Here is a 10,632-nt window from a genome sequence, read left to right on the forward strand (position 1 = left end):
GTACCTGCTGGCTCACTCATACCTGCTGCCTCCCTAGTACATGCTGGCTCTGTAGTACATGCTGCCTCCCTAGTACCTGCTGGCTCTGTAGTACATGCTGCCTCCCTAGTACCTGCTGGCTCCCTAGTACCTGCAGCCTCCCTAGTACCTGCTGCCTCCCTAGTACCTGCTGCCTCCCTAGTACCTGCTGGCTCCCTATTACCTGCTGCCTCCCTAGTACCTGCTGGCTCCCTAGTAAATGCTGGCTCCCTAGTACCTGCTGGCTCCCTAGTACCTGCTGCCTCCCTAGTACCTGCTGGCTCCCTCCAACCTGCTGGCTCCCTAGTACCTGCAGCCTCCCTAGTACCTGCTGGCTCCCTAGTACCTGCTGGCTCCCTAGTACCTTCTGGCTCCCTAGTACCTGATGGCTCCCTAGTACATGCTGGCTCCCTAGTACCTGCTGGCTCCCTAGTACCTGCTGGCTCGTTAGTACCTTCTGCCTCCCTAGTACCTGCGGCCGCCCTAGTACCTTCTGCCTCCCTAGTACCTGCTGCCTCCCTAGTACCTGCTGGCTCCCTAGTTCCTGCTGGCTCCCTAGTACCTGCTGGCTCCCTAGTACATGCTGGCTCCCTAGTACATGCTGGCTCCCTAGTACCTGCTGCCTCCCTAGTACCTGCTGCCTCCCTAGTACCTGCTGTCTCCCTAGTAAATGCTGGCTCCCTAGTACCTGCTGCCTCCCTATTACCTGCTGGCTTCCTAGTACCTGCTGTCTCCCTAGTACCTGCTGGCTCCCTAGTACCTGCTGGATCCCTAGTACCTGCTGCCTCCCTAGTACCTGCTGGCTCCCTAGTACCTGCTGCCTCCCTAGTACCTGCTAGCTCCCTAGTACCTGCTGCCTCCCTAGTACCTGCTGGCTCCCTAGTACATGCTGGCTCCCTCGTACATGCTGGATCCCTCGTACATGCTGGCTCCCTAGCACCTGCTAGCTCCCTAGTACATGCTGGCTCCCTAGTACCTGCTGGCTCCATAGTACCTGCTGTCTCCCTAGTAAATGCTGGCTCCCTTGTACCTGCTGCCTCCCTAGTAACTGCTGGTTCCCTAGTACCTGCTGTCTCCCTAGTACCTGCTGGCTCCCTAGTACCTGCTGGCTCCCTAGTACATGCTGCCTCCCTAGTACCTGCTGGCTCCCTAGTACCTACTGGCTCCCTAGTACCTGCTGGCTCCCTAGTACCTGCTGCCTCCCTAGTACCTGCTGGATCCCTAGTACCTGCTGCCTCCCTAGTAGCTGCTGGCTCCCTAGTACCTGCTGCCTCCCTAGTACCTGCTGCCTCCCTAGTACCTTCTGGCTCCCTAGTACCTGCTGGCTCTCTAGTATCTGCTGCATCCCTAGTACCTGCTGCCTCCCTAGTACCTGCTGCCTCCCTAGTACCTGCAGCCTCCCTAGTACCTGCTGCCTCCCTAGTACCTGCTGGCTCCCTAGTACCTGCTGCATCCCTAGTACCTTCTGCCTCCCTAGTACCTGCTGCCTCCCTAGTACCTGCTGCCTCCCTAGTACCTGCAGCCTCCCTAGTACCTGCAGCCTCCCTAGTACCTGCTGGCTCCCTAGTACCTGCTGGCTCCCTAGTACCTGCTGGCTCCCTAGTACATGCTGGCTCCCTAGTACCTGATGGCTCCCTAGTACCTGCTGGCTCCCTAGTACCTTCTGCCTCCCTAGTACCTTCTGCCTCCCTAGTACCTGCGGCCTCCGTAGTACCTTCTGCCTCCCTAGTACCTGCTGGCTCCCTAGTACCTGCTGGCTCCCTAGTACCTGCTGGCTCCCTAGTACATGCTGGCTCCCTAGTACATGCTGGCTCCCTAGTACCTGCTGCCTCCCTAGTACCTGCTGCCTCCCTAGTACCTGCTGGCGCTTTAGTACATGCTGGCTCCCAAGTACCTGCTGGCTCCCTAGCACCTGCTGGCTCCCTAGTACCTGCTGTCTCCCTAGTAAATGCTGGCTCCCTAGTACCTGCTGCCTCCCTATTACCTGCTGGCTTCCTAGTACCTGCTGTCTCCCTAGTACCTGCTGGCTCCCTAGTACCTGCTGGATCTCTAGTACCTGCTGCCTCCCTAGTACCTGCTGGCTCCCTAGTACCTGCTGCCTCCCTAGTACCTGCTAGCTCCCTAGTACCTGCTGCCTCCCTAGTACCTGCTAGCTCCCTAGTACATGCTGGCTCGTACATGCTGGCTCCCTCGTACATGCTGACTCCCTAGCACCTGCTAGCTCCCTAGTACATGCTGGCTCCCTAGTACCTGCTGGCTCCCTAGTACCTGCTGTCTCCCTAGTAAATGCTGGCTCCCTTGTACCTGCTGCCCCCCTAGTAACTGCTGGTTCCCTAGTACCTGCTGTCTCCCTAGTACCTGCTGGCTCCCTAGTACCTGCTGGCTCCCTAGTACATGCTGCCTCCCTAGTACCTGCTGGCTCCCTAGTACCTGCTGGCTCCCTAGTACCTACTGGCTCCCTAGTACCTGCTGGCTCCCTAGTACCTGCTGCCTCCCTAGTACCTGCTGGATCCCTAGTACCTGCTGCCTCCCTAGTAGCTGCTGGCTCCCTAGTACCTGCTGCCTTCCTAGTACCTGCTGCCTCCGTAGTACCTTCTGGCTCCCTAGTACCTGCTGGTTTCCTAGTACCTGCTGCCTCCCTAGTACCTGCTGCCTCCCTAGTACCTGCTGCCTCCCTAGTACCTGCTGGCTCCCTAGTACCTGCTGCATCCCTAGTACCTTCTGCCTCCCTAGTACCTGCTGCCTCCCTAGTACCTGCTGCCTCCCTAGTACCTGCTGGCTCCTAGTACCTGCTGCCTCCCTAGTACCTGCTGCCTCCCTAGTACCTGCTGCCTGCTGCCTCCCTAGTACCTGCTGCCTCCCTAGTACCTGCTGGCTCTCTTGTACCTGCTGCCTCCCTAGTACCTGCTGGCTCCCTAGTACCTGCTGGCTCCTAGTACCTGCTGCCTCCCTAGTACCTGCTGCCTCCCTAGTACCTGCTGGCTCCCTTGTACCTGCTGCCTCCCTAGTACCTGCTGGCTCCCTAGTACCTGCTGGCTCCTAGTACCTGCTGCCTCCCTAGTACCTGCTGGCTCCTAGTACCTGCTGCCTCCCTAGTACCTGCTGGCTCCCTAGTTCCTGCTGGCTCCCTAGTACCTGCTGGCTCCCGGCTATTAGAAAGACTGAGATGCACTAAGCCTAGAAAAGTGATAAAATGGACAGTGATAAACCACCAACCAATCAGCTCCTAAGTGTCATTTTTCAAACACAGGCTGTTGCATGGCAATTATGAGTTGATTGGCTTGTACTTTATCATTCTCAACTTTCTCCCATTTAAAGCTTTGTACATCTGTCCCACAGTGAGCAGTTTTATTTCCAAGCTCTCAACAGCAACCAATCAGTATGTTCATGTCAACCTTTTGCTTGTGTAAACCTGTCAATGCCAATGTAGTGTATGTCAACCATTATTAGGTGTGGACTTAATCACTGTTCACCATTAGTGGTCAACCTAGTGACTGTCAACCTAGATACTGTTGAACATACATAACACAACCACGTCTGTGCTGTCTGAAATCACCAGCCTGTTTGAAAATGGCGCCGACCGCCGGGAACTATATATCCCCAGGTCTCAGGAGAATCCGATGCGGGATGATGACTTTTTAGCCTTGATTTGGACTCGGAAACATGGCGGGCCACCGGCGAACTCCTCGAATCCGGCCTTGGGTCAGGTAAGTTCGTGGGGGTTTGGATCTCTAGGATACGAACCCGCTCATCTCTAATAGTAACGTCATGCGGCTCTGAAGCCCCTCCCACACTTGGGAGCTGTCTGCAGTGTATTTGCTGGAAACCATGGAGCTGCAGTTGCAGCATCAGTGGCGGGAGGTGAGGGTGCACAGCGGGCAGGCATCACTGTTGTCATCTGTTTCAGAAGCGGCAGCCAGTGAGTGAGACAGGCAAGCAGCACTATGTGGCATTTTGCGGGAGTCTGTGGTGATAATAGTATAGAGACCTAGAGAGTGGAACAGTGTGTTGCCATTAGACTCCTCTGTGGATTGTCACAATTTACACAATTTATTCAACAAGTGGAAAACCCTTGATCCTGACTGAGAACGTGCGGGATTAGTCAACTGGGGATAATACATATATGGGAAAAAAATGGGCAGTAAACATTCAGGAAAGGGCATGGCCACACCTCCCCTTTTCTGTTGACCATGGCCATTTGCTAGTGGCATTGCCCCATTCCAAATGTGCACCGGTTTCTGCCCTTCAGATGTTGGAGGGTATGTGTTGCTGCTCCCAAATGCCAGCAGTATGCCAATCATGCTGTGGCTTTTGGGGCACTGTGATCAACATTGCAGTTAGGGTGTGCCAATCCTGGGATTGGGAATGGTGGGATCCCAGATTTGGCCCTAAAATCTCCAGGATTTTAATCCTGGGATTGGAGTTTCAATTCCTGGATTTTTATGGGTTTTATCCTGCGCAAGCTAATGTCAACACCTGCTCAGACATGGCTTGGCTGCTCTGGACCCCAGGTGTCTGACTCTGTGCGGTGTCGTGTGGTCAGAGGTCATGCTGTACAGCCTGCCTGCTGCACCTCTGCTTGCTGCACCTCTCCTTCCCTCACACACATCATCTGCTGGGTCTGGTTGCTGCAAGCCCCCACTGACCAACACCATTTAAGGACACCTGTGGGGTGTCCAGTTTAGAGGCGGGGGTGTATCCAGGGAATCCCAAAATTAAGCACCTTTCAATCCTGAATCCCGGGTTTGAAAAAATGCTCAGTGATTAATCCCACTTTTTGCAGGGCCAGATCTGCACCTGTGCATCGTGGCTTTTTTGCACATACGCAGATCATTAAATATCAAATATTTATGTAAATAACAGGTTTATGTAAATCTTTGAATCTTGCCCAGAGTTCTTTGCTAAAGTTTGAGGATTAGTAATTTACTGCAATGAGAAGAAAGGTTAGTGGGCATATACTGTATTTGTAAGAGAAGAAATATATAACACATCGCTTGGGTTTGACTGAATAAATTAACAATACCAATTGGAAAATGTAATATACATTTAATAAATATAATTCACATACTATAGTACAAAAAAATTATAATGAAAACAGAATTCTCTGAAAAGAATGAATATCGTATTATAATATAAAAAATAAAGATTCATTCCAGCTAGCATGGGTATTCCACGGAGAGTGTTATTGTCATGTCCATTATAACAATGAATTTATAGTTACCAGATAAAGTATATTTATTTTTTATATTACTTTTATATTTTTTAATATATATGTTTATGATATTCATTCATTCAAGAAAATTCTCTTTTCATTATTATTTTTTTGTACTATAGTGTGTGAATTTCATTTATTAAATGTATGTTAAATTTTCCAATTGATATTGTTAATGTATTCAGTCAAACCCAAGCGCTGTATTATATATTTCTTCTCGTGTCATTACCTTTTTGGAGTTTTACACCCTCCCTATACAGCAGCTGTAGCTACATACGTGGTTCCCATTTTCTTCTTTCCATATACTGTATTTGTATTGTCTTTCCTTGCCGAGAGGAATGAAGCTATCTGAGATCTCATCAGCGCAGTATACAAGGACACAAACTTGCCACATAATGTAGAGTGAAGTGTAGAGTTATTAGTTCACCCCCCTCCCCACATTGTGTCTGCGCATAATATCATTTTAGGAGGACATTTTAAATATTTTATTTTTTTATATAAAAAAACAATGGTTCTACTTTGGTTAGAGGTGGGACATCGCATATTGGGTCAATATTTTTGAAAAACATCCTCTTCTGTTCATATCTTTCCACGTCTCTGAAGGCCTAAGAGTTTATGGAATGTTCCCACAAGAGTAGGTCGAAAGCTATTCATTGTAGTTGTTTTCTGTCAGGATCGCCAAGATGGACTAGTGCAAAGCACAGTGCCCTTCGATCAGCAGAATGGGCTGGGAGGCCAATCCCGGGGCATTTTTTTCAATCCTGGGATCCGGGATCGAAAAATACTCAATCCTGGGATTGGCATCCCTAAAACAAACATGACCCACACCGGCCGCCACACAGATTTACTTACATGGTTGGGCGGCTTTGATCCGGGGTGCAGCACTGCTGTGGTGCCTGGTGCCTCTGGGTGCATGGCGGCAGCATCAGCTGGGTGGGAGGTGAGGCCAGGAGTGGAGCTGATACAATGCAGGCAGGAGCGTTGATACGATGGTGCAGCCTGCACAGGCCGCACGCCCGGGACGGAAACAGCCGGGTAGCGGCTGACCGGGTGCTCAGACGCTGCCCGGCATTAGACTACGCATGCATATATCTATATACAGTATCACTGTAATATAAGCAGCAATGTTTATTAATGCACTAATTCTACAGTTTTCATTACACAATAAAAAAAATGGTAAGACCTACGTGCGGCATCGGAGAGGTGGTGGTTCTTCTCTGAATGTTACCTTTGGATAGTCTACATCTAAATGGACAGGGAAGAGACCTCCAAATGTGATATCCCCTTTTATAGAGTAACCAATAATGTCATCATTAGAAAGTGTGCATCCAATCAGTGATGTTCTCTGTATATTAGCACCTGTTCTCATTAGCAGCAGGTACACAAAATAACATTCCAGCAAGTACAAGTTCAGCTTCATTCTATGAACATAAAGTACAACTGTGTGAGTAACAATATAAAACAGGTACTAAAGTGCTGTATACAGCAGTGTTTTTCAACCACTGTGCCGTGGCACTCTAGTGTGCCGTGAGCTATCCTCAAGTGTGCCCCCAGATCTAGAGATGCCCAAACCAGTTTACAGCCACCACTAGTTCAACTGTTATTTACTGGTCTATTTTTTTCATGTAAAGGGCCAATGTATTTTATTTTTGTTACCTGTGGGGACCAGTGTGATTGTTTTTTATATGGGGACCAATAGTTTTTTTTTTTTTTTTTGCTGTGGGGGTCAATGTGTTTTGCCCTGTGGGGATCTCATGGTGTGCCTTGGCAATTTTTAAATCTTATTCAAGTTAAAAAGGTTGAAAATCACTGGTATACAGTATTATCAGATATAGAAGGGATATGTACATGTAGTTATTATATAAGTGTCAACAAGAATAATGAATGACGTTCTTTAATAGAATCATTATTATAAGATAATATAGCCCAATAACATTGTTTCAGTCTCATTACAGACTGTTGCCATGTCATTACACTCTAATAAAAGGCCTAATTCAGACCTGATCGCAGGACAGACTTGTTCTCAAAATAGGAAAAACCATTTGCACTGCAGGTGGGGCAGATGTAACATGTGCAGAGACATTTAGATTTCGGTGGGGTGTGTTAAAACTGAAATCTTCATTGCAGTGTAAAATAATGCAGCCAGTATTTACCCTGCACATAAAGATAATAACTCACACAAATCTAACTCTCTATACGTTACATCTGCCCCACCTGCAGTGCACATGGTTTTACCCATTTTAAAAACCAAATAAATTTGTCCTGCGATCGGGCCTGAATTAGGCCCAAAGAACGTAACTTTATTCCATTAGTCTTCAGTGAGAACAAATCCTTCACATCTCTGGAATTATTACATCATTTTTTTTTGTTTCTTTTGCAAATCTGCACATGGAAAATTATAATCTATAGCGGTAGCACATGATTTATGCATATATATATATATATATATATATATATATAGTCACGCAATAGTTAATCTGAGGAGTAACAAAGGATTATATATGTAAGATGGATATATGTATGCATGTGTATGTGTCAGATGCATCAAGCTTCACAACGCTCCCCGCAACAAAAGTGATAAAATGGAGAGTGATAACCAGTCAGCCAAACAGTGCCTAACTGTAATGTTACATATTGGGTTTAATAAATGACAGTTAGGGGCCATTTTTTTCCCATCACTCTCCACTTTATCACTTTTTGAAGCTTGATACGTCTGGCCCAGGTCACTGTCACATAATACAGTCACAGAACATCAGAGCTACGCGCTTGTTCCAGCTCATGTGACACATTACACACTGGTCTGGGTCCACCAACGAGCACACTTTGGGCCTGATTCAGTAAGGATCACTAAGCAGTGGTCATTCGCAAGCGCTGAAACACTGCCCACCACTGGCCATCTCCCCCCCCCCCCCCGCTGAGTCCTCTAGCATCCCCTCACATGCGGCCGCTAGCAGGAGAAGGCATTCAATGATCGCTGACCATCAAATTATTTCTCCTGCATTTGGAAATAAAAGTCAGTCTGAACTGGCTTTAATTTCCTCCAAAAATTGCCGAAGATGAGGCGGACACCCCCCTGCATTCCCATGGTCCAGCCCCATCCCTGTCCCTCCCTTCCCGCAACAAAGGGTCGGAGAGTGTCTAACTCGCCAAAGCCGTTTGGTGCCAGGGATTTGCACATTCGCAGAAATGCGCATGCAAAAACCACGACCATCGGAGCTGAGGACTAAATCCTGAATCGGCCCCTGTATGGTAGTAGGAAGGTAGGAAGGAAATAACGTTAAATCCAATATCCTGTATCCAACAAATAATAATGTGTTGCGTTGTCCAAAAACATGTGACTGGGGAGAAGGTGATTCTTCATGTTCTGTCCAGAACACACGACACAGGACACACGGCACACGGCACACGGAACATGACACACGACACACGACACACGACACAGGACACACAACACAGAAAGCAAGGCACATGACACAGGACACATGGCACAGGACACATGGCACAGGACACACGGCACAGGACACACGACACACGGCACACGGAACATGACACACGACACACGACACACGACACAGGACACACAACACAGAAAGCAAGGCACATGACACAAGGCACATGACACAGGACACATTGCACAGGACACATGGCACAGGACACATTGCACAGGACACACGGCACAGGACACATGACACACGACACACAACACAGAAAACACGGCACAGGACACATGGCACAGGACACAGAACACAAGGCACATGACACAAGGCACATGAAACAGGACACATGGCACAGGACACACGGCACAGGACACACACCACAAGGCACAGGACACACGACACACGGCACAGGACACACGACACACGACACAGGACACACAACACAGAACACACGGCACAGGACACATGGCACAGGACACACGGCACAGGACACACGGCACAGGACACACGCCACACGGCACAGGACACACGACACAGGATACAGAACACACGGCACAGGACACATGGCACAGGACATACGGCACATGACACACGGCACACGGCACAGGACACACGGAACAGGACACATGGAACAGGACACACGGCACAGGACACAAGACACAGAACACAGAACAATAAACATCCAACATTTTATTAACAATCATCGTGAATGTGGCAACATTTCTATCCTATAAGTGTGATGTCGCCCTTAGCAACTAGATTTGTAAATATAAAAATAGACAGAAACTTATTTAGTGCAATTTTCTCAAAACCCTTCTTATTCATCTGAATTTTTACATATGCTGAACAGCTTAAATAACGTATTTATCAACAGGTTTCATTAATAATACTAGGTTTAAAATTGCCCAAAATTGTCAAAATGAGCGGCTTATCTTGGAAAGTGTCTCTATATATATTGTATATATTGGGCAGGTCATTGGGCCTTAAGGTGACAGCAAAGCACCTCCAATTACTGTACATAGCGCAATAACGCAGTGTAGACAAACCTCTACCTGATAGACGCTCTAGAAAACACATAAACCTTTATTTATTTACTTACATATACCAGTGAGGTGTTTTCATTTAGCTACACTTTCTACTACCCAAGAACCTGGTACATGAGGCTTCTGATAGATAGATAGATAGATAGATAGATAGATAGATAGATAGATAGATAGATAGATAGATAGATAGATAGATAGATAGATAGATAGATAGACAGACAGACAGACCGACAGACATTTAGCCATGTTCAGTTCATCCGTGGTGTAACGCATGCCTCTCCGCCGCATGCATTGAAGTTGAACCTGCAACGGTTTGAAAGCACAGTAGCCGGGTGTAGCTCAGTGCCCCATGTTGGGGATGGGGATTGCTGTGCCAAGCGGGCGATGAACATGGCTACATCTATAGATAAATAGGAGGAATCTTATTATAGATATTATAGACAGAAAGGTAGTTTAACCAACTATTCCACAGTGTAATGCTGCTTGCTTACCTCACAGTATAGAGGGAACTCTTTCAAGAAGTTATCTCCATGATTGGGGAACTGTAATGGTCTGTATGGATGAGTGAAAATATAAATATGTCAAAGGTAAGAGGTTATATGAAAAACTGTTATTCTAATACTATATATATATATATATATATATATATGAATCTAGTGTTCTATCTAACTTATAGACACCTTGTTAAAGACATCAGTTTTTAAAGCTGCTCATTACAGCAATACAATGTATATGTACAGTAGCTATATTTACTATGGCTTGAGCACTACTAATGGTGAGTCTTTTTATGTAATCCCACTTATTTAGGTGACTGATTTCCTTGTAGATGGTAATATACTAACATATTATTATCACAGAAAATAATAGGTTGAACTATGTTATTACACAAAATCATTATAATTAAATTGATCACCAGGTGCGT

The sequence above is a fragment of the Crinia signifera genome, chromosome 12 (assembly GCF_055691185.1).
Source record: "Crinia signifera chromosome 12, ASM5569118v1, whole genome shotgun sequence".
Taxonomy (NCBI): Eukaryota; Metazoa; Chordata; class Amphibia; order Anura; family Myobatrachidae; genus Crinia; species Crinia signifera.